This window comes from Gorilla gorilla, chromosome 4 (genome assembly GCF_029281585.2).
Source record: "Gorilla gorilla gorilla isolate KB3781 chromosome 4, NHGRI_mGorGor1-v2.1_pri, whole genome shotgun sequence".
NCBI classification, from domain to species: Eukaryota; Metazoa; Chordata; class Mammalia; order Primates; family Hominidae; genus Gorilla; species Gorilla gorilla.
Window position 1 is genome coordinate 46,077,012 of NC_073228.2, and position 23,110 is coordinate 46,100,121.

At 50.8% G+C, this 23,110-nt stretch overlaps 1 long non-coding RNA gene across 2 annotated transcripts; it reads right to left on the reverse strand.

Annotated features, from left to right (window-relative positions):
* Positions 1-1,089: 1,089 nt before the first annotated feature.
* Positions 1,090-21,791, reverse strand: LOC129533733 (uncharacterized). 2 transcript variants are annotated; one of them, XR_008680090.2, is made up of 3 exons: positions 21,712-21,791; positions 11,658-11,795; positions 1,090-1,167 (listed from the first exon to the last, which is right to left on the reverse strand). It is a non-coding gene; the product is annotated as an uncharacterized lncRNA (long non-coding RNA). The 2 variants fall into 2 exon arrangements; XR_010133606.1 differs by lacking the exon at positions 1,090-1,167 and adding an exon at positions 10,570-10,842.
* Between the last annotated feature and the right edge of the window lie 1,319 nt (positions 21,792-23,110).

Below are 23,110 nucleotides of genomic sequence, written 5' to 3' on the forward strand. Positions count from 1 at the left end.
ATGGGCATGATAATATCTGCCCAGATCATTTCAGGAGGTTGGTTGTTGAGAAGGGGTGGTGCCTGTACGACTGCCCTAAGCTTGAAAGGACAGCAACCGGTGCCGGCTTTGTAGTTCACAACCTTTACCTTAATGCTGACCATCACAGGGTCTTGGGACAGGCCCTAGGACCAGCCCCCCCACCCCTGCTGGTGCAGGGCTTCCCTGCAGATGGCGCTGTGGCCTGGAGAATGCAGCCAGCAGTAAATCAGGGCAGCTTGATTAAACATGTCCAAGTCTAGTCAAGCCAGACTAGATGTGGGTGTGTTTGGCACTATAGGTGGATCCAGTCTGGATTTCCTTTACCTGCATGTCCTGGGTGTGTATCCCTCACAAAAGGTCCCCCCCGCCATCACATTCGCACCTCACCAAATTAAGCCACCCAGCCCCCACCTGGCCCCCTGGGAACCACTGCAGCAGGCAGTGTGTTTAATCCCTGTGAAGCATTTTAGCATTAGATGAAGATGACGCCTTGGGCTCCCATCCGCCTGTGACAGAGGCTGCCAGCTCCACTCTTGGAAACACCCTTGTTCTGACTTAGTTTCCCATCCAAGATGAAGGTAGGCAGACTGAAAAAGCCAATGCTAAAAGAAAGAAGACCCCAAGACCCCTCTGTGAAGCTTAGAAGGCAAAGGCCTGTCTTCACAGACCCAGCTAAAGAGCTAGGCTTTGGCGCCGCCACATCCTGTTTGGAATCCAAGCTCCACCGTTTAGCATTTGTGTGACCAGGGGCTTGTTAAGGAAGGCCCCAAGGCTCCCTTCCCTGCGTATAAAAAGAAGAGATGGTACCTGCTTTATAGGATGCAGTGGTGAGGGTTCAATGAGAAGAGGCGTGCAATAGGCTTGGTATAGTGCCTGGCACATGGGGATATTCAAATAGTGGTGACTATTAGATCAGGAGCAGACATTGGGGTAGGAGGTATCAGCCCGGGGAGGAGACGACAAGGAGAGTTAGGGAGGGAAGGACATGCCAGGGAAGAGACGGTGGGCTCTGCAGAGGAAGGCTTCTTGGTACCTCTCGAAAGCTGCTGTGGGAACACACCTTTACTCTGCTGACATTTTCAGGCAGCCGTGCTGGCAGGGATCTGGGCACCTGGCAAAGCGAGCTGACCATCTGGCCGGCTGTTTCTGCAACAAAAAGAGATGGTGTCAAAGGTTTTGGGAGCTGGGCTCCTTTGACCCACAGTTGGCACCGGAGGCCAAAGAAGTCCTCCTGGAGACCGTCACCTCCTCATCAGCAATCTTCCAGCCTGCACACTGCAGCGGCCAGGGAGTGCAGGATTGTCTCCAGGAAGCCAGTGCCAAGGCCAGAGGCCCAGAGCCTGCACTGAGCAAATCGCCAGGGAGTAGTGACAGCCCTTCCTTCCTGGTCAGTGCTCTTGTCCCGTGGGGCTACTGTCTCCTCTGGATCCTATGAAGACTGCTCCCTGCCATGGCCATGATTACCTGTCACAATGCACAGTTAGAAGGGCAGGTTCTGAGGCCAGGCTGCCTGGGTTCATGCATTAGCTGTGTGACCTTGGGCAAGTTACTTAGCCACATTTTGCCTCAGTTTTCTGGACTACAAAATGGAGTTGTGAGAGTTCACCAAGTTCATGCTTATAAGGAGATGGCAGCAGTGCCTGGCATTTAAAAAGTGCCCCACAGGTGTTATCTGGGGCTGTTGTCATCTCTGTGGCCAATTGTGCATCGGTTCCAGGTCTTGGGGTCATGTCTGTGTGCCTGGTGCCCTAGGCGCCCCAATATCTAGTCTCTTTTTCTCCCATTAAAAAATCAATCTCACTTCTCTGTCTCCCTATCTTTCTCCCTTTCATCTTCCCTTTCTTAGCACATTATTTATTCAACAAACACGGATGAAGTGCCTGCCCTGTGCCAGGCGCTGGGGACAGGGAGGATGGGGGGCTACAGAGATGGAATAAACAGTGAGCCCTGCACAGGACCCTCCGAGTGCCCACAGCTAGACAGAACAGCAGTTAGTCCATGCTGATGCAGGATTCATCATCGTCACGGGGGAGCCAGAATCTGGAGACACCCAGGCCCTGAAGACGGAGCCTGCCCAGCCCCCACCGAAAAGAGAGCTGCTATTGGCCTCAGCGTCCAGGAAGAGCCGGGTGATTCAGTGGGATGGAGATCCTCCTTCCCAAGACAAGATGGGGGCAGCAGAGGTGAGATTCTGGCTGGGAGTGAATGGGTCTGCTGGCTGACAGCTTGGCTGTCACATTCGAAAGCTTATCCGTGGACAGTGCCCCTCTGCCCTGCTAATGACAGGGATGCCACTCACAGGTCTCCCCTGGATTGTGCTGAACCAGACATTGCTGCCTTTGCCTAGGCAGGGTAATAGATGTCATGAGGGCTTGGGAAGCTTCGGGGGGAAAGTTAGGCTATCTGCCCACCCCTCAATCATGCCACGCATCCCCAGAGTCACACAGAAATGTTCTTACACACCTATGTGCCTTGGCATGGCTGCTCCCTCTGCCCAGCCTGCCCTCCCCTGGATCGGGCCTTCTCCATCTGAGCGTCCCACATGTCCCCAAGCCTCAGTCCCCAGGAAGCTCTGGTAGCCTGCAGTGCTCCAGGATCACGGGAGTCCCTACCTCCCCCCAGTGGCCCTGATGCCTTGGACATGCTTTTACTACCACACTGTCACATTGGGTGGTCATTATTTGTTTAGGTGTCTGTTCTCCTTACCCTAGACCTTGAGTTCTTGAGGCCAAGAACAGCCAAGTCTCAGCTTTCTCTGCAGGACCGAGCACACAGTGGCACTCTGCAAATGCGTGCTGAAGAATGGATTGTCATTACTGATGTCACCATCCACCCCTGCACAAGTCTTGACACGGAGCAGCCTCCCACCCCTGCTGGAAGCCTGGCTTAAAGTGACCAACCTGCTTTAGTGAAGGGTTGGGGTTTGGAAGGCCCACTGGATACAAGGATCTAGAATGAGGAGGTCTTTTCCTATTGAGGACCAAAGCTCTCAACTCTTTTTTCCTAATAAACTAGGAGAGACCAGTTTGGAATTGTCTCTAAATGTACAGGATGAGTTTGAGTTTAGAGGTAGCGGAGCCTCTTGTTCCCAACTGAAGGCACTCACGAAACCTGAACTGCACCCACTTGGAGGAAAGTGAGATGGGGCTTCCCAGTGAGAACCCAGGGAGATGCCTCAAAGGCTACAGAGGGAACAAACAAACAAGCAATTTAATTTAGATTTTTTAATGCAGAAATGAAGTGTTCTACTTGTTTGCTTTTAAAATGGAGAACAGAGAACATAAAATGACTTCACAAATGAAGGAAGTAATTAGAAAAAATTACTCCAGTTCTATGTGATGGCCAGTAAAGGAAGAGAGAGCACAGAAAAGATAGAACGGGAAGGGCAGATGGGAAGGAAGGAGAGTACGACACAGAGATGATGACGCAAAGAGAGAGAGTGGAGAAGAGATGAACATGGAACCATCCCTCCACACACACACATTTTGATCTTATGGAAAACTTGCTTTGTAAAATTAAAGTTTGTCTTTTGTTGTTTTTATACTATAAGAGAGCGATTTGAATACATTTATTGTTTTCTGACTTCTAGAATAAGAAGTTGCCAGGGAGAAGTCCAATGCCATTCTTAGTCTTGATCTTTTTTTATAATCTTTTATTTTTCTCTGTGGAAAAAAAAAAATTTTTTTTAAAGCATTTTATTTTATTTTATTTTATTTAAAATTTATTTTATTTTATTTTATTTTATTTTTTTATTGATCATTCTTGGGTGTTTCTCGCAGAGGGGGATTTGGCAGGGTCATAGGACAGTAGTGGAGGGAAGGTCAGCAGACAAACAAGTGAACAAAGGTCTCTGGTTTTCCTAGGCAGAGTGTTTGTGTCCCTGGGTACTTGAGATTAGGGAGTGGTGATGACTCTTAACGAGCATGCTGCCTTCAAGCATCTGTTTAACAAAGCACATCTTGCACCGCCCTTAATCCATTTAACCCTGAGTAGACACAGCACATGTTTCAGAGAGCACAGGGTTGGGGGTAAGGTCATAGATCAACAGGATCCCAAGGCAGAAGAATTTTTCTTAGTACAGAACAAAATGAAAAGTCTCCCATATCTACTTCTTTCTACACAGACACAGCAACCTTCCGATTTCTCAATCTTTTCCCCACCTTGCCCCCTTTTCTATTCCACAAAACCGCCATTGTCATCATGGCCCGTTCTCAATGAGCTGTTGTGTACACCTCCTAGACGGGGTGGTGGCCGGGCAGAGGGGCTCCTCACTTCCCAGTGGGGGCGGCCGGGCAGAGGCGCCCCTCACCTCCCGGACGGGGCGGCTGGCCGGGCAGGGGGCTGACCCCCCCACCTCCCTCCCGGACGGGGCGGCTGGCCAGGCGGGGGACTGACCCCCCACCTCCCTCCCAGATGGGGCAGCTGGCCGGGCGGGGGTGCTGAGTCCCCCACCTCCCTCCTGGTCAGGGCGGCTGGCCGGGTGGGGGGCTGACCCCCCACCTCCCTCCCGGACGGGGCGGCTGGCCGGGCGGGGTGCTGACCCCCCCACCTCCCTCCTGGACGGGGCGGCTGGCCGGGCGGGGGGCTGACCCCCCACCTCCCTCCCAGACGGGGTGGCTGGCCGGGCAGAGGGGCTCCTCACTTCCCAGTAGGGGTGGCCGGGCAGAGGCGCCCCTCACCTCCCGGACAGAGCGGCTAGCTGGGCGGGGGGCTGACACCCCACCTCCCTCCCGGACGGGGCAGCTGGCCGGGCGGGGGGCTGACCCCCCACCTCCCTCCCGGATGGGGCGGCTGGCCGGGCGGGGGGCTGACCCCCCACCTCCCTCCCGGACGGGGTGGCTGGCCGGGCAGAGGGGCTCCTCACTTCCCAGTAGGGGTGGCCGGGCAGAGGTGCCCCTCACCTCCCGGACGGGGCAGCTGGCCGGGTGGGGGGCTGACCCCCCCACCTCCCTCCCGGATGGGGCGGCTGGCCGGGCAGAGGGGCTCCTCACTTCCCAGTAGGGGCGGCCGGGCAGAGGCGCCCCTCACCTCCCGGACGGGGCGGCTGGCCGGGCGGGGGGCTGAGCCCCCCACCTCCCTCCCGGACGGGGCGGCTGGCCAGGCGGGGGGCTGACCCCCACCTTCCTCCCGGACGGGGTGGCTGGCCGGGCGGGGGGGCTGACTCCCCCCACCTCCCTCCCGGATGGGGCGGCTGGCCGGGCAGAGGGGCTCCTCACTTCCCAGTAGGGGCGGCCGGGCAGAGGCGCCCCTCACCTCCCGGACGGCGTGGCTGGCCAGGCGGGGGGCTGACCCCCCCACCTCCCTCCCGGACGGGGCAGCTGGCCTGGCGGGGGCTGACCCCCACCTCCCTCCCAGACGGGGTGGCTGCCGGGCGGAGATGCTCCTCACTTCCCAGATGGAGTGGCAGCCGGGTGGAGGGGCTCCTCACTTCTCAGACGGGGCGGCCGGGCAGAGACGCTCTTCACCTCCCAGACGGGGTCGCTGCGGGTCCGAGGCGCTCCTCATTTCTCAGACGGGGCGGCCGGGCAGAGACGCTCTTCACCTCCCAGACGGGGTCGTGGCCGGGCAGAGGTGCTCCCCACATCTCAGACGATGGGCGGCCGGGCAGAGACGCTCCTCACTTCCTAGATGGGATGGCGGCCGGGAAGAGGCACTCCTCACTTCCCAGGTGGGATGGCGGCCGGGCAGAGACGCTCCTCACTTTCCAGACTGGGCAGCCAGGCAGAGGGGCTCCTCACATCCCAGACGACGGGCGGCCAGGCAGAGATGCTCCTCACTTCCCAGACGGGGTGGCAGCCGGGCAGAGGCTGCAATCTCCGCACTTTGGGGGGCCAAGGCAGGCGGCTGGGAGGTGGAGGTTGTAGCGAGCCGAGATCACGCCACTGCACTCCAGCCTGGGCGCCATTGAGCACTGAGTTAACGAGACTCCGTCTGCAATCCCGGCACCTTGGGAGGCCGAGGCTGGCGGATCACTCACGGTTAGGAGCTGGAGACCAGCCCGGCCAACACAGCGAAACCCCGTCTCCACCAAAAAAAATCGAAAACCAGTCAGGCGTGGCAGCGCGCGCCTGCAATCGCAGGCACTGGGCAGGCTGAGGCAGGAGAATCAGGCAGGGAGGCTGCAGTGAGCCGAGATGGCAGCAGCGCAGTCCAGCTTTGGCTCGGCATGAGAGGGAGACCGTGGAAAGGGGAGAGGGAGAGGGAGCCCGTGGAAAGGGGAGAGGGACAGGGAGAGGGAGAGGGAGAGGGAGAGGGAGGCAACACCTGTGGAAAATTTTAAGTTTTTTTTTTTTTTTTTTTTTTTGAGATGGAGTCTCACTCTGTCACCCAGGCTGGAGTCCAGTGGTGCGATCTCTGCTGACTGCAACTTCCGCCTCTCAGGTTCAAGCAATTCTTGTGCCTCAGCCTCCCAAGTAGCTGGGATTACAGGCATGTGCCACCATGGCCAGCTAATTTTTGTATTTTTAACAGAGATGGGGTTTCACCATGTTGGCCAGGCTGGTTTTGAACTCCTGACCTCAAGTGTTCCGCTTGCCTTGGCCTCCCAAACTGCTAGGATTACAGGCATAAGCCACTATGCCTGGCCTAAATTTTAAGATTTTACCTTCATATACATCACTATGAAATTAGCGTGGGCCTTTTTTCATTTATTGTATTGGGTGCACAATGGGCTCGTAAACTCTGCAGATGCAGGTCATTCAGTCCTAGGAAGTGATTTTGTATTATTTCTTTGATAATGGACTCTCCTCCATTTCTTCTACTCCCTATTCCTTTTGCTGGGCCTCCTAGATGGATCTTCTGCTTTTCTATTTTCTCTCTGATTTTCCATACCTTTATTTTTTTTCCTCTTCCAGGTAGATTTCCTTGACCTTATCTTCCAAATCCTCTACTGACTATTTTATTTATGGGATCAAATTTTCAGTACTTTGCACTGTTTTTCTGATTATTCTTTTTTTTAAAAAAAGAGTTTTATTGGAGGTACACTTTACATACTCTAAAATTCACTCATTTTAAGTGTCTAATTCAATGATTTTTAGTAAATTTACAGAGGTCTGTAACCATCACCACAATCCAGTTTAAATTATTCTTTTGTGTATAGTTGTTTGTTTTGGTATCATGGGTGAAATGTCTCCTCTTATCTTTGTGTGTGTGTGTGTGTGTGTGTGTGTGTATGTATGTGTGAGACGGAGTCTCACTCTGTTGCCCAGGCTGGAGTGCAGTGGCGCAACCTTGGCTCACTGCAACCTCCACCTCCCAGGTTCAAGCACTTCTCCTGCCTCAGCCTCCCAAGTAGCTGGGATTACAGGTGCCCGCGACCACGCTCGACTAATTTTTTGTATTTTAGTAGAGATGAGGTTTCACCATGTTGGCCAGGCTGGTCTCGAACTCCTGACCTCAAGTGATCCACCCACCTCAGCCTCCCAAAGTGCTGGGATTATAGGCATGAGCCACTGTGCCCGGCCATCCTCCACCTGTTACAATGCAGCCAAAAGGCCCTCACTAAATGCTGTCCCCTAATTTCAGACTTCCCAGCCTCTGGAACTGTGAACCAAATAAACTTCTATTGTTTATAAATTACCCAACCCCTGGCATTCTGTTATAACAGCAAAAAATGGACCAAGACAAGGTGATATCTATCCTTGCAGATCCCTAAAAAAAGAGTTCCTGGGAGTTGATGGATCTTTAATACCTGCTTGAGGGACAAACCAGATACTCTTTTGAGAGCCCATCTAATTCTGGGATTCTACCCTCAAGTGGGTCGAGGGGCCCAGAGTTTGCAAAGCTAGAGAGCATCAGGACCAGGGACAGACCCAGGTATTGTGAAACCTGAAGCTTATACAATTTTCGGTGCTTTGTATAAGAAAAATAATGCAAAATTATGGATGTCAAATTAGATACAGGGCCTAGGAAGGGGCTCGTGAACTCTGCAGTAGTGGGCCTTGAGCATAAGCTTATTAGCCTCCCAGTAAAGCCTCCTCTGTCTAGGACAGAACCATATTCCTTTGGAGCCAGTAGATGTCAATGTGTTTTCCCCCAACAGACTTGGTCTTCCAGATTCTACATCTCCCTCATGATTTCCCCCACCCCCCAAATTTCTAACTCAGCAAAAGCTTATTGAATGCCCACTGTGTGCAAGGCATTGGGTTGGGCCACTTCATTACCTGCCTCTGTGGCAGGACTGAGATTATCACCCGCCCAGGGAGAAGCACATCTGACTCAAGATGCCCCTGAGTCTGTGCAGGTACCATCAAGGCAGAGGAAGAGTAGGATGGGCACAGAAAACCAGATGGGAAGCAGGGCCACATCTGATCTAAGGACACAGGTGGTCTCCTGAGGACATCAGGCCCCTGTGCTCAGAGGAGAAATCCATGCTGCCCTCTGTCTCACTTCTAAAAGGAATTGTTGCCGCAGAAACTGCACAGAGACCTCAGAAACCTGAGTTGGAGTGGAAGGCTCAGCTGTTTTCCTGCTGCCCCTCTGTCAGACACATCACCCCTCTTGTGGGACTGGAGTCAAATGTCATCACTCAGAGTCAGCAGCCCTGCACTTGGTCTGGAGCCCAGCTGCCAGCCCTGTCCCCACAGTTGTCCCCGGCCCTGTCTGGGCCTTTTTGAGCTGATTGAACTACAGCGTCTAGAAAACTCCAGGCCAATTCTAGGTTCTGTCTACAATCTCTGAGTGTTTTCTTTTCTCTTGGAATGTTTAACCAGCAGAAAAGCACACGCCAGCAGTGGTTTCTGAGGCCCTCTTCACCTTGCCAGATGACCAGGCCTTGCCAGGGACCCACTGGGTCTCTGTCATCTCCCCGAGCTTTTTTCCTCATCTGTAAAACTGAGACGAGAACCCCTATGAAGGGCTAGTTTTATGACTGTGGTCAAGGTCAACCTGGGTCTGGGTGTGGGAAGGGGTTACTGATATCTCACAGTCTATCTTCTGGTCTAGCTGCACAGGTGATAGCCACCGGTCCCCACCAGTTAGATGTAGTGTTGGAGATAATCAGGCAGGTCAGGGCCCTCGGATGCCCCAAATTTGCTTTATGGTTTATGACATTCTCCCTTGGTTTGTACTGACAATGCTGGATGGGAAGGAATAAAAACAGCCAAACTTCTTAAGGTGATTTGCCAGAGAATTTTTATTTGGATACACACTGTACTGAACACAGACCTGAAAATGCATTTTAAAAGGCTTTCTAATGAAGCGAATACAAAACAACTCACACATTAGACAAACCTCTGTGGTACAGCCATACTGGGGAGAGCAGAGGCTTTCTCAGAGAAGGTGGGCCAAGGAAGAGGTGGGGGAGATGTGAGGATGGCCCAAGAAGGTTTAGGGAGGGATGGTTTAGGCTCCCCTCTGAAGTTCACTGTGACCCCTATGTCCACCCAGAGAGCTCAGTGCCCTATCTCTGTTATTTATACTAGTTGCTTCCCAAGCTTCCTGGGCTTTTCTCTAATTCGGGGTGCAATTTAGGGGCCCCACTGATGAACTTTAAAATCCATTGATATTGGGCCAGGTGTGGTAGCTCACACCTGTAACCTCAGCACTTTGGCAGGCAAAGGTGGGAGGATTGCTTGAGGCTAAGAGTTCAAGACCAGCCTGGGCAACATAGTGAGACCCCCATCTCTACAAAAATTTTTAAAATAAATTAGCCAGGCATAGTGGCCTGAGCCTGTAGTCCCAGCTACTTGAGAGGCTGAGGCAGGAGGATCGATTGAGCCCAGGAATTTGAGGCTACAGTGAGCCAAGATTATGCTACTGCACTCCAGCCTGGGCAACAGAGCGAGACCCTGTCTCTAGAAAAGAAAATCCATTGATATTATATGCAAAACTTTATGGGTGTGAAAAAAATCTCATGTGGCCGGGTTTAGAATTCTTTTCTGGGAAGGGGGCCTGAGCTTTTACCTGCTCTCCAGTGGGTTCAGCACCCACCATGGAAACCATCATGGTAGACCATGCTAAGGCAGGAAAAGGTGGGCCAGCACATGATTCCAGCAGGGCCACTGCAAGAGTGGGGAATGCAGACCACCTCCAGTTTCGGGGTGGGCTGGGTACCCAAAGGAAGATGGAGACTCAAGCCCCAGGATGTCGTTTCCCTCACAAGGTCTGTCCCCATGCTACCTGGACAGTAGTCAAGACCCTTCTATGGATGATCCCATTCAAAGCACCTGTTTGGCACCCCTGATGAACCTGGCACTTGTGGGGAACATAAGGAAGGTCAGACATGACCCTTGTCAGCCTGTATGGGCGCTCCTAGTCTAGGGGGCTGGGGAAACAGGCACCCAGAGAAATTACAGGGTGCTGTGGAGTGTGCTACACATGAAGGTAAAATAACCGGGCAGCACGGAGGGAAAAGTTAGCTCAGCTCATTCGGGAAGCTGGAAGCCACCCATGGACCTTAGAGTGAAACACCAGCCACCCATGGGCCTTAGCATGAAACACCAGGCTGTGTGACTTCTGAGGACCTCAGTTTCCTTATTAGTACCATATGGCAGTAACTATTTATGGAGTTGGGAGAGTCACATGAAGTCATGTCCACACAGTGCATCCATGGATTGGACCTTCAAGCGGAATTTGCCTTGTGGAAAGATCTAGAAGGACACCAAAAGCAGCAAGGGCAACATGGATAAGAGGCATGGCTCGGCAGGGCACTTTGTGCCGACTCAGCGATGGGTCCATGCTGTGACTTGGAGAGACTCACTTTTGATGGTCCAGCAGCGTTCAGGTTCAATGACTCAGCAATTCTTGATTCAATGATGTGGTCATTTGAAGATTTGTGGGTACCGGCGATTAAGTAAGCAGAGTGTTTATAAATCTAGGCTGCTGATAATCATAATAATAATCGCTGCTAAAAATGATTGAGAGCTTACTATGTGCCAGGCTGCACATAGCATTTACGGATTAACTCACGGAATCATTAGGTCACGCTAATGGAAGGGACTTGGGTAATCCCTTTGCCAAGGAGCCACCTGTCACCTTTAGTTTCAGTTTATTCCTCCCCCTCCCATTCTTACTCAGGCCTCCCCACCCTTACCTCCCCATAAGTCATGACCCTCTCCTAAAAGTCCTAGAAGTTCAGAGCCAGAAGGGACTTGGGAGATCCCTAGTCCAGTTCCTTTTTTTTTTTTTGAGACAGGTCTCACTCTCTTGTCCAGGCTGGAGTGCAGTGATGGGGTGATCACAGCTCAATGAAGCCTTGACCTCCTGGGCCCAAGTGATCCTCCCACCTCAGCCTTCCAAGTAGCTGGGACTACAGTTGCATGCCACCACACCCAGCTATTTTTTTTTATTTTTATAGAGACAGGATCTCACTATGTTTCCCAGGCTGGTCTCAAATTCCTGGGCTCAAGCAATCCTCCCGCCACGGCCTCCCAAAGTGCTGGGATTACAGGCATGAGCCACCACACCTGGCCTCAGCTCCTCATTTTATACAGGAGGAAATTAAGCCCACAAAAGGAAGGGACTTGCTTTTCTAGAGTACAGAGAAAGGGCCTCTGAGCACCTGTGTAGGTGCTTGGTGAATCCAGCCAGGAGGCCTGATTATCCTTCATTGACTATCCATGTGATCTTGGGTGAGGTTCAGAGTAACAGTCAAGCCAGTGCTCAGCTGGGTGTGTCCACACCTCCCTGGTACTCACATGCACTCCACTCTTCTTCTGGCTCTCAAGTCCCTAGATGACCCAGGCCACCTCGTTTTCCCTCAGGTCAAGCAGCTGAGGTGGGGGTTCAGGCCTCTCCAGGGCTGTAGCTCAGGCCTCAGGAGGTGCAGGAGACACCTGGGAGGTTCAGAGAGGCACAGTAACTTTAGATGTGTGCAGGTGGCCAGAAATAGCCACTGAGCAGTGCTATGGCCCTGCCCAGGCCAGTACCGTGGCCAGCCTGGGAAGCTAAATCTTCAAGACTAGCTTAGTTAGGATTGCAGTCTGGTTTCCCCAAATCCTTCAAACCCAGAGCCATCCCAGGCTGGAGTGCAGTAGCATAATCATAGTAGCCTGAGCTGTCTTCCTCTGTCTAATCCCTTGACTGTATTCCAATGTCTTCAACCCTGAGATAGACTTACTGATGCCCCTGAACTTATACCTTCTCCCCTTCTCTGTCCCTCATGCCTGCCTGGCCCCATCACGGTCCCTTGCCCTTCCCAGTTGAGCCTCAGCTCTTGCCTGGCTTCACAGGGGTCTCCTCCCTGACGCCTGTTCTCACTTCACAGCCACCTGTAAGTCGACCCTGCCTTAATCTTCCACCAGCAGAATTTGTGTGGTAAAATAGATATAACATAAAATTTACCATTTACCTTTTTAATCATTTTTTTGTTTGTTTTTGTTTTTGTTTTTTGTTTTGTTTTTGAGACTGAGTCTCACTCTGCTGCCCGGGCTGCAGTGCAGTGGCACAATTTTGGCTCACTGCAACCTCTGCCTCCTGGGTTTAAGTCATTCTCCTGCCTCAGCCTCCCGAGGAGCTGGGAATACAGGCATGCGCCACCATGCCCGGCTAATTTTGTATTTTTAGTAGAGACGGGGTTTCTCCATGTTGGTCAGGTTGGTCTTGAACTCCCGACCTCAGGTAATTTGCCTGTCTCAGCCTCCCAAAGTGCTGGGATTACAGGCATGAGCCACGGCACCCAGCCGAAACAGGTTTCTTATTCTTTCTAGCAACAGCCCCCTCTGGGTCATCTTCAGGAGGTTTCTGTTCTCTTTAGAACTCGACCTCAAATGGTCCCATCACATCCCAAGTCTCCTTAGCCCAACTGCTGCTGCAGTAACCCAGGAAGTGGGGTGCTGAGATGAAGGTCCACATCAGCAGGTCTAGGGTGGGGCCCCGGAACTGGCATTTCTAACAACTTTCCAGCAGGTGCTGATGCTGCTGGTCTGGGGATCACTGGAGAACCAAGGCTTGAAGGCATCACATTTTATATTTTGCTCTAGGAGGTTTCTGCTTAGTTCTTTCCCTTCCACATTTGCATAAAACAGAAGCCCCGCAACTCAAGATCTTGTTAGGCTCTGGGGAGGAAGACAGGGAAGGGATTCCTTCCCTTCCTCAGTTCCCAGACTCTCTGTCCTGCTCCATCTGGAATATGAGTGTCCCCTGTTCTGTCTCTGCAAACAAGTCAGGGCCTTTGCTGGGGCCAACAGCGGCACAAGAATTAAAGTTCCAAGTTAGCTTTGGATCAGCTTCAATCGACTTTTCACTCTGGAGCTGTTCTAGGTGAGGCATTGGCATTTTATTCAGTGTGTTAAATGGCTGACAGGCGTTGAGTCTGGTGAAAGATTGCCTTGAAATACCTCCCCCAAGGCCTGTGGGAAAAAAACAATGAAAGCCTGGCCTCTCCTCTGGAGCAGAGAGCCTTTCATCCAGGCCCCAGAGCCGTCCACTGAAGCTCTGTCCAAGGTAGCCAGTCACAGGGTCCTCTGCTTCAGAGCTCCCAACTCTGGCTCCCTCTGACCCGCCCCTTTCTCTTTCTCCCAAACTCTAGCTTTGGAGACCTTTGCCTACTGTTAGCCTCTGGTTTTGGCAAACAGTTTCCAACATCTCAGATTTCCCCATTTTGCATACAAATCACTTCCCTTCTGTGGGCCTCAGTTTCCCCATTGTTCAAATTAAAGAAACGATGAGAGCAATGATTTTGTAACCATGTTCCACAGAGCTCGAGGATTTGCTGAAGGCCAAGGTATACCCCGAGTTCGCCACCTCTGCTTTATTAGAGTGGCCTCGTTTGTATTTGATATCTGAAAGTTCTATGTAAACATCTCATTTGGAAGACAAAGTTCTGCTGCGAAAAAGTAGTTTGAAAATCAACAGCCGAGATGATCTTGAACATTTTCCCCTCTGGTTTCATCTTCTATATTCTATAGTTCTTTGACCATTACATCTTTTCCAAGTCCCAGCCTGCATGTGACACCAGTCTTGAATTTTCCTTGAGCTTCTGGAACTCAATGCTCAGGAACACGTGTTTCTTCCATGACAGGGATAGGGCAGTGGCCGGCTGGCTGGGTGGTGACTGCTGCAGCCCTCTGGCCAGTCTAGGAGGGCATGGCACCTCAAGCAGGGTGGAGTGGGGCTGAGTAGGGGAAGGAGGTTGCAGTGGTCACTACGAGCCTTCCCGGGTGTGTTTGTGTGTGTGTTTTCCACTTGGAAGACGCCACCCGCGAAGGAGTAGGAACTCGTTTCACAGTTCCCGTGACAGTCCTGTGTGAAACACCAGTGAACTCCCAGGCCCAGTGGAGGGTGAGAAGGGAGGTCAAGTGGGAGCCACCCACAAGGATGTTTTCTGGCTATCAAATTGGCCTCATGGGCCTGAAGTTGACACGCATCAGCACGATGAATGAGCCTGTAATACCTGATCATCAGGACAGAAGCAAGCGTCCCTGGGATGCTTCTCTGGGAGCCAGAAGGGTGGTAGGAAGAGGGTAAAATATGCTGAGTTGAAAGAGCTGAGGCTGTTTCTTCTGGAGAAGAGCAGGCAGAAGGCTAGGGTGGGTAGATGGGGGACTATCTATTTATCAGGCTCAGGTACACGTATCCTTATTGCAGGAAATGTGATGTACAGGCTTCTGGATTTATGGTGAGGGAGAGGCAGGACTCTAAATCATTTTGCAGACCCTGAAGCCCTGACTGGAGGCTTCTCAGGCTGGAATACATTATGTGGTGGGAGCTCCTCCAGTGATGCACCATCAATTGTGGCACCGTGGCTACTCCAGAGGCACTGGAAATATTAAAAGGGAGGAAGGAAGATGGGAACTGTGCAACGGCATTGTATGTGTAAAGGGAGTGCCCAGGCGCCTGGGGTGAGGGTGAAGCTCCCACTGGAGTTCCCATAGTTTTAGCTGTGCTCTGGCACTTAGCTCTGTAAATCTGCCCAAAGACCCTGACAATGGAGTAGAAAGGGCTTTGCAGTCAGACGAATTTGGGCTTGAATCCTAGCTCTACCGATTGGCAGCTAGATGACCTTGAGCAACTTATTTGAAAACTCCTAAATCTGTTTCCTTAGCTGTAAAGTAGGAATAATACCCAAGGATGTCACTGTTTGTTTTTCATCCACAAGCCAATCTCCCTTTCTCCTTTGATTTTGTTTAGATGAAACATTAGGGAAGAAGGGCCTCTCCTGCAGCTTCAGCAAGATAAACTGCAATTGGTCGGATCTAAGCATAATCATGTCATTTTCTTTTAGCTATTGATTGGTTTAGGAGAGGGCATGTGACCTAATTTTAACCAATGAGATTTTTCTTTCTGATTATGTCAAAGAGTCCTACTGTCATCTTCCTACCATAATGTGGTTGGGTGAGGATGTGATGCTTGGAGCTGTGGCAGCCATTCTGCAACCATGAGGTGATAAGCCTAAGAAAGAAAAGAAAACACAGCAAGGATGGTGATGCAGAAAAATAGAAAGAAGCTGGGTCCTTGAGCATTTTGCTGATCTGTGGAACTGTAATAGGTTCATTGCTCAATGTGCGAGGCAAGTCAATATGCTGAGACACTAGGTTGCAGCAGAGAAAGAAGTTTAATCATAGGGTCGCTGGATGAAGAGAAGGGAAGGAACTTCAAATTTATCTCCCTGAGGAGTTTGGGGCTAGGGTTTTTAAAAGATTTTGGAGTGGGCCAAACTGTGGAGATGGTTGATTGGCTGAAGAGTACAGGGTGAAGTCATGGGACAGGGAGATGAAGAAGCTGAATTCTCTTACTGAGCCCATTCCTCTGTGAAAAACATCCGAAGTGATCCTTAAACAAAAGCCTTATGATTTTTTTTGGAGGGGCTGTTAACAGCTTTATTGAGACATATACTACACATACCATACAATTCACCCACTTAAAGTATTCCTAGTATCTTCACAGAGTTGTGCAAACTTCACTACAACCAATTTTAGAATATTTTCTTCACCTCAAAAAGAAACTCTCTATGCTTTTGCTATCACTCCCCAACCCCCTACATCCCCCAGCTTTAAGCAACTATTAATCCACTTTTTCTCTCTATGGATATACCTATTTTGGGCATTTCACATAAGGAATCTAATATATAGTATTTATGACTGGCTTTTTTAACTTAGCATAGTGTTTTCAAGGTTTATCCATGTTATAGCGTGTATCACTACTTTATTCATTTTTATGGCTGAATATTATTTCATTATATGGATACGCTACATAAAATTTTAGGATTTGGCCAGGTGTGGTGGCTCACACCTGTAATCACAGCACTTTGGGAAGCTGAGGGGGGTGGCTCATTTGATGTCAGGAGTGTGAGACCAGCCTGGCCAACATGGTGAAACCCCGTCTCTACTAAAAATACAAAAATTAGCCAGGTGTGGTGGGGGGCGCCTGTAATCACAGCTACTTGGGACACTGAGTCAGAAGAATTGCTTGAACTCAGGAGGTGGAGGTTGCAGTGAACCGAGATTGTGCCACTGCACTCCAGCCTGGCGACAAGAGTGAAACTCTGTCTCAAAAAAAAAAAAAAAAAAAAAGCTTTAGGATTCTGATGTCAGAGACTCTGTCTATAGGAGCAATGGGGATGCAAACAGTCAGGATCTAGCACTACCCGACCTCTAGCAACAAGGAAATGGGCCAAAGTGCAGCCTGATTAGTGCTGAATTCTAACTATATTTCTGTCCAGAACCTGGCATGCAACCCTTGTCAACCCTCTGGGGGCAGTGTCAGTTGCTGCATGGACTCTGGGATTGTGTGTGTCTCCAGACTTCTTATCTGAGAGTGAAGAATCTTTATTCCATATGACATTGGCAATTGAGTATTCCATTACCTGCACCTAAAGCATTCCTCCCTGTAGTACAGCAATCTCACAGGGTTGTTGTGAGCATTAAATAAGATAACAAATATGCAAAAATTCCAAGCCTAGAACTTGGTTTAGTGTAGGTGTTCAATACATGCTAATTTCTTCCCTCTCCTCTATTTTAATCTCTTAACTTTAGATTTTTTTCTACTCTACCAATCTCACAAGATTGTGCTAAAAAACAAATGAGATCATTGTTATTTATTGCCACAATAATGCTGTATAACAAATAGCCACAAAACCTGAGTGGCATACCACAATAAACATTTCTTTAGCCCACAAACGGGAGACACTGTTAACTTAGGTAACAAAGGGGTGGATGCACAGGCCTGTGAATCTACTAAAAGCCATTGAATTAAATGGGTGAATTTTATGGTATGTGAATTACATCTCAACAAAGCAGCTAAAAAGAAAAAAGGAAGATGATTGCAGAGTAGGGAGAGGAGGGAAGAATTACTAGGTGGTGGTGATACCATCCATTTCCTATAAGGCTGCTGGGGCCCCACCATGCAGGACCATTCACAACCCTGCTTGTTAAGGTTTTCTCTGCCATCCTTGAAAATAATCACTGGTTGCATAACGGACGCTGTGAGGAAAGATTCTGCTGACAGCAATTCACTCTGTGGCTGACTTTGCTGGAGCACAAGCCCCCTATCCCATAGGCCCAGACAGGAGCTGGGATCTCAGTGCATAGAAGGAAGTAGAGGCACCAGATGAGAGGTGGGAGCATCATCCCAGGGCTGCCTCCTTGGCCAGAAGGTGGCATTAAGGGCTTCTGTCCTGCTGTGTATTTGGAGAGGCAGAGGCATGTGGGAAAGGGAGAAAACGTTAGCGTGTAACAGCGACGAAGGGGCTGGAGCATGGGACCTACGGGGAAGGATGAAATGAACCGGGGTTATGAGCTAGAGAAGAGCAGCATGAGGGGCAGCTTCACAACTATCGTCAGGAAACAGTTGGGTTATTAACCCCTGTATTAACCCCTGCAAGGGGGCCATGACAGGCTGCTCTCCAGTCTCTTTGAACTTGAGTCCGTAGGAAGCAAAGTTGCTTTCACAGGAAACTGGCAACTGCCTGCAGCATCTGAGCAAGTGCATAGGTCCCTGGTCCATGTGGACATGAGTTTCCCCTTCCTGTGGAACATTCCCACCCCCACTGAAAAGCAGCCACAGACAGCATGTAAATGAATGGGCATGGCTGTGTTCTAATAACTATTTATAAAAACAGGCCCAGTGAGTGTAGACTCCTGGAGAAGGACAGAACTGGGAGGGCCTCAGAGACCAGTGATTTCTAGTCCTGCCCACATAGTAAAGTCACCTGAGAAACTTTCAAACCCTACTCATATCTGGGCCCCATGTAGAAAGTCAATTTCGTCAACTTTCTGGGGGCCAGACCTGAGCATGGGCATTTATTCAAGTTCCCCAGGTGGTTCTGACATGCAGTCTGGGGTTAAGAGCCACTGCCCCAATCCAATTGCATCATTTTATACATCAGGAAACCCAAGCCCGGAGACAGCCAGCAGGTCTACGTTCTCACAGTCAGTCTGATTTAAGAGACTCCTCCAAAGCGGCAAAGTGCCATTTGGGTCAGATCTCTGACCTGAGCTGCCTCTCGGGGCTGTCATCTTTCTCCCCTCCTGACAGGTGGATTTTCCCATGTAAACTTTAGATCGGCTGATCTAGGAACTAAAATGAAAATGGGGCACCCTGACGGCCCACTGGGGAACAGAGTTTGGGAGGGAACATGGAGGGCAGTTTTTTGTAAAGGTAGGTTTTAGAGAGAAACAACTCAATTTACTAGCTTTGTGTGACATGGGCAGGTTACCTAATCCAAGACTTTGTTTCTCCATTTATAGAATAGGGCTGATCATAATGCCTGCCTTGTGAGGGTGTTGTAAGGATTAGAAGGGATTATCCATGTAAAATGTTTAGCATTGTTCCTGGCACACAACCAGTGCTAATAAACAGCAGCATTTACAATTATTTTTATTTTATCTTGGTATTAGATCCATTGCTGTGGGTGCACTTAGCAAAGTCAGAAGCAGGAATCCAGCTGGAAGGTAGAGGGCAGTCCAGGCATGGGCAATGGCCAAAGAAAGGCCATGAGGTGGGGGTGAGCAAGCTGTGATGAGACCCAGCTCTGGGGACCCATTCAAATGTCACCAAACCTGCCTGTGTCCAGACTGCCACCTGGAACCTGCTCCTCCTCTCCCGCAGCTCCTGAGCTTCTGTTCCGCTGTGGTCAGGGTCTTTACTGCACCCTGCTGGATTGGGGAAACTGCCCCTGGTGAGGGCAGGTGTGCCCTGTGTGTTGGTAGCCTCCAAGGGGCCTTGTACCTTGTGTGGCACACAATAGGCATAGCCAGTCAGGCTGAAAAGGAAGCAGCTTCTAATAAACATTAAAATAAGAGAGGCACAGCAGGGAAAAGCCGTGGCAGGATGGCCAAGGAGCTTCTGTTTGATGCCATGGATGGGAAGCAAGAAGCTGTACTTGGCTGGAGCTCCCCACATACCCCTAAGGGATCCCGTGCTGCTCTGACCCAGGGCCATTTGCTCTGGGAAGAGAGTGCCTTGGTCCTGGGCTGGGACAGGAAGTCTTCCCTGACCATCACTGTCACATCCTTCCATGTGCTCTGGCTGTGGCAGCCCCTCCTCCAGAACTTGCAATCCACCCCCTCCTCACTACTAAGGCCGGGCCCAAGGTGTCTGAGCCCACCGCAGCCACCCTACCTGACACCTGGGCAGCCTTCCCATAGACCAGGGAGCGGGGGAGGAGGGAACAGACCAGTGGGCCTGGAAGGGGACTGGATAGTTGATTTGGGGTCCACCCAATTAGGCTCCAGGTGACTGTAACTGCATTCAGAATCCTGATGCCACCCCACCCAGCTGTACTAACATAGCAGCTTCATGTTCACAGGTGCTTTACTATGACTTGCCTCACTCCAGCTTCTCAAGCCATGCTCTTAACCTCTGATTCCTTTCTCAGGGTTCAGAGCTCTTTTTCAGGTGGGTCACGTGGGGGAAAAGGTTGATTTTTCAGCTGGTGCTGATGTGCCCTAGCCTACCATGCCTGACTGACCCCATTGAGATAAAGGGGACAGAAGACCCCCTGTCTCCTGGCTCCCCAAGACTTGCCTGGAGATTGGGGTGTCATGGGGAATGGCACAGAGAGCACACTAGGTGTTTTTTCTCCAGGCTTGCAAACCCAGCCTGAGGAGGAACCCCATTATCTTAGCTTCAAGGATTGTCCTTCTCCTCCAAGGACCCTCTCCCTGGGCCAGTGTCCCTTCCTCCTTAGTCCCACCAGGGTGGGGAGGCTGCAGAATCCATCTGGAGACAGAGAGCGTGGGATTGATGTGCTGTTTTTAGTTCCGTGGGAGAACTCACAACAAGGGGCTGTAATTTCTCTGCAATTTCCCTCCTTGATGAGGCATCTGTTGGCATGCTGTGAGGAAATTCTCATTGGAGCAGACAGGGCACGTCTATGGAGCCACTTGCATGGGTGTGACAAGGCCTCATCACTGTTTCTGCCTCCCAGAGGTCCTGGGCTTTGCTCTGAATCAGAGGAGCTCTGAATCTGGGGCCTGTCCTCCTTCTCTACCTCTGTCCTCCTCCTCTACCACCTTCTCTGCCTCCCTCTCTGGCTGACTCACGTGTGGCCTCCAGCTGTCTCTGCCATGGGTGGCACCTGCCTGTGCCTCGGTCACCTCTTGTTTCTTGCACTGTCCGAGCCTGATGGTCCCCTCAATGGTGACCTCTGAGCTCCAGCACATCCACAAGCTCAGCTGATACTTTCACCCATACCATGTCCTGGAGCTCCAGGGATGAACAGGGAGCCCCCTCTCCACCCACTCACCCTCAGGTAGCTGAGTGTGTGGGTGGGAGGGAAGGCAAGACACTAACATGAGATGCCTGTGCTCATGGTACAATGCACAGTGGAGTTTGGGAGCTCAAAGAGGGAAACCCTCATCTCTTGGAAGCACAGTGATTGGCAGAGCTGGAGGTCAGACAATTGGAGTTTTGCCCCAGGCCAGCCAAATACACAGGCTATGACATTTGGGGGAAATGATTAGATGTGTGATGGGGAATGTTACACTTACAGGATAGGACATGCTCTCCCATGCAGCAAGTACTTGGCAGGAATGGTTATTTACAATAGGAAGCTCCCAGGCAGTGCACATAATACTATCCTGTTCCTCACTGTCTCCACAGCCACAACCAGGCACTCCCAAGCTGATGTGAGGACACCTTTATCATCCTTGTCCTGGGCATCAAGGTTGCCAGTTATAGTTCTGGTGGCTCAGGGTGCACCAGGGAGCAGGTGATGCTTTGCCTGAGTCTTGACGGGTGGGCAGGGGTTTGCCAGGCAGGTGAGGGGATGGAGTGCAGGGAGTTCCAGGTAGGAGATGGAGGTGGGCATCATATTCAGAAGAATATACATGGTTTGACCTGGCAAGGGCTTGAGGGTAAAAGGGCAGGAGATGTCCTCAAATGCTGGGTGGAGCCAAACCCTGAAGGCCTTGAATGTCACACTGAGAGGTCATGGCTTTTCACCTCCAGGCCTTTGCTCATCAGACTGTGCCCCCTCAGGAGCAGGACAAGCAAGGTGCAAAATTTACGGAGACACTCACTCTCAGCCGCACCAGTGCACGCTGGCACCTGATAATGACTGCCTCCTTATTTTGCATCCTAGGTCCCCTTCGTAGGTCACCCTACACACAGCCCTGCTTAGGAGGGAGGTCACTTTCTATTCATCTTTGAGCTTGGGGCCTGAAACAGTGCCCAACCAGAGTAGAAGAGCAAGAAATGCTTATAGAATTAATGAACAAATGAATGAACAAATGTTGTTCTCTCTGTCTGGAACATGTTTACCTTCCTCTTGGCCAGTCAAGGTGTGTCTTTTTTTTTTTTTCAGCTTACCTCTTCCCTGCAGCCCCTCCAGGCAATGCTGTCCTGAGTCCTCAGCTCTTATGTCGTATACATGTCCTATTTCCCAGCTGGGTGGTGTTCTTCTGTCTGGAAAAGGACATAGACACGGCAGGTGCCCTGTAACATCTGGGTATCATCGAATGTATCCCAGGCCCTTGGGTGGGAAATATCAGCCACTGCTGCTGCTGCTGCTGCTGTGAGTTTTGGTTTCCCTCCCTCCACTTCCTTCCCTCTTCTTCATGGGGCTAGACTCAGAGAAGGCTCCTGGAGGTGGTTGCTCCAAACTGCCCCTCCATAGATACAACGCATTTGCTCAGTTCGAGTTCCTGATTCCCCACTTTGGATGGCTCCCAGCCGGCTGATGCTCATGCAGTCTGGAAGGCTCCAGAGGTCTTCTGATTTGCCCACACCCCCCATCCTCTGGATGGCACTCCTCATCAGGTATGAAACCCATGGGGTCTTGGCTAAAAAAACGAGGTTAAACACGACCACTCCTGGGCTGCAGAAACTCCGCGGATAATCAATGATGTTCCCCAGAAGGGGTCAAGACATTCACATTTTTTTGTCCAGTAGAGAATCTGTTTCAATCAGGAAGCTACTCTTGCTGTCCAGAAAAGTGGGTCAGTCCCCTCCCATGCTCACCTCGTGAGAACAGGGAGGACAGGCACAGGGCATCACGAGGGTAGCATAATTACAGAGTGCCCAGGTCAGGGCGCTGAGCCTGTACATCAAGAAGGAGGCCATGCCCTGGCATCCATCAGAACCTGGCATCCTGCATACTACATCTCAGAGGGCAAAAACCTCCTTGGGAATGCTGTTGCTAAAGAACCAGTGCTCAGGTGAACTTGAAGCAACTGCAGACAGAGAATGAGCAACAAAGGGCTTAGAGACAGTGCCAAACCCCAAACCTCCTGCGCAGCACAAAGACCTTGGGGCCCCCTGAGGAGGTCCAAGCTCCTCCAAATAAGGAACAAACTCCAATTCAATCAGGGAAAGAGCCGGGCATCCTCTTAGCCATTCCTGATAATAGGTTTTTTACTAGCTGTGTGCTTGTTAATTATGCCTGAGTTGCGAGGAAGTTTAAGGCATTGGTAATGAGCTCTGCCATTTACTAGCTCTGTTCCCTCAGGCAAGTTATCTAGCCTTGCTGGACCTTAGTTTCTCCATCTGTAAAACGGAGACAATTCTATCTACCCTCAAAAGGTCTAATGATTCAATAAGTCCTTAGAAAGTCTGGCACATCGTGGATACTATTAAGTATTGCCTGATAAGGATAATCAAAATATTTTCCATATAGTTTAATTACATTGAGCTCTCATTTTGAGTCTGTGAGGGCTAAGTCATTAAAATATCAATCATTTGTACTTTTCATAAAGTCCAAGTTCAAGAA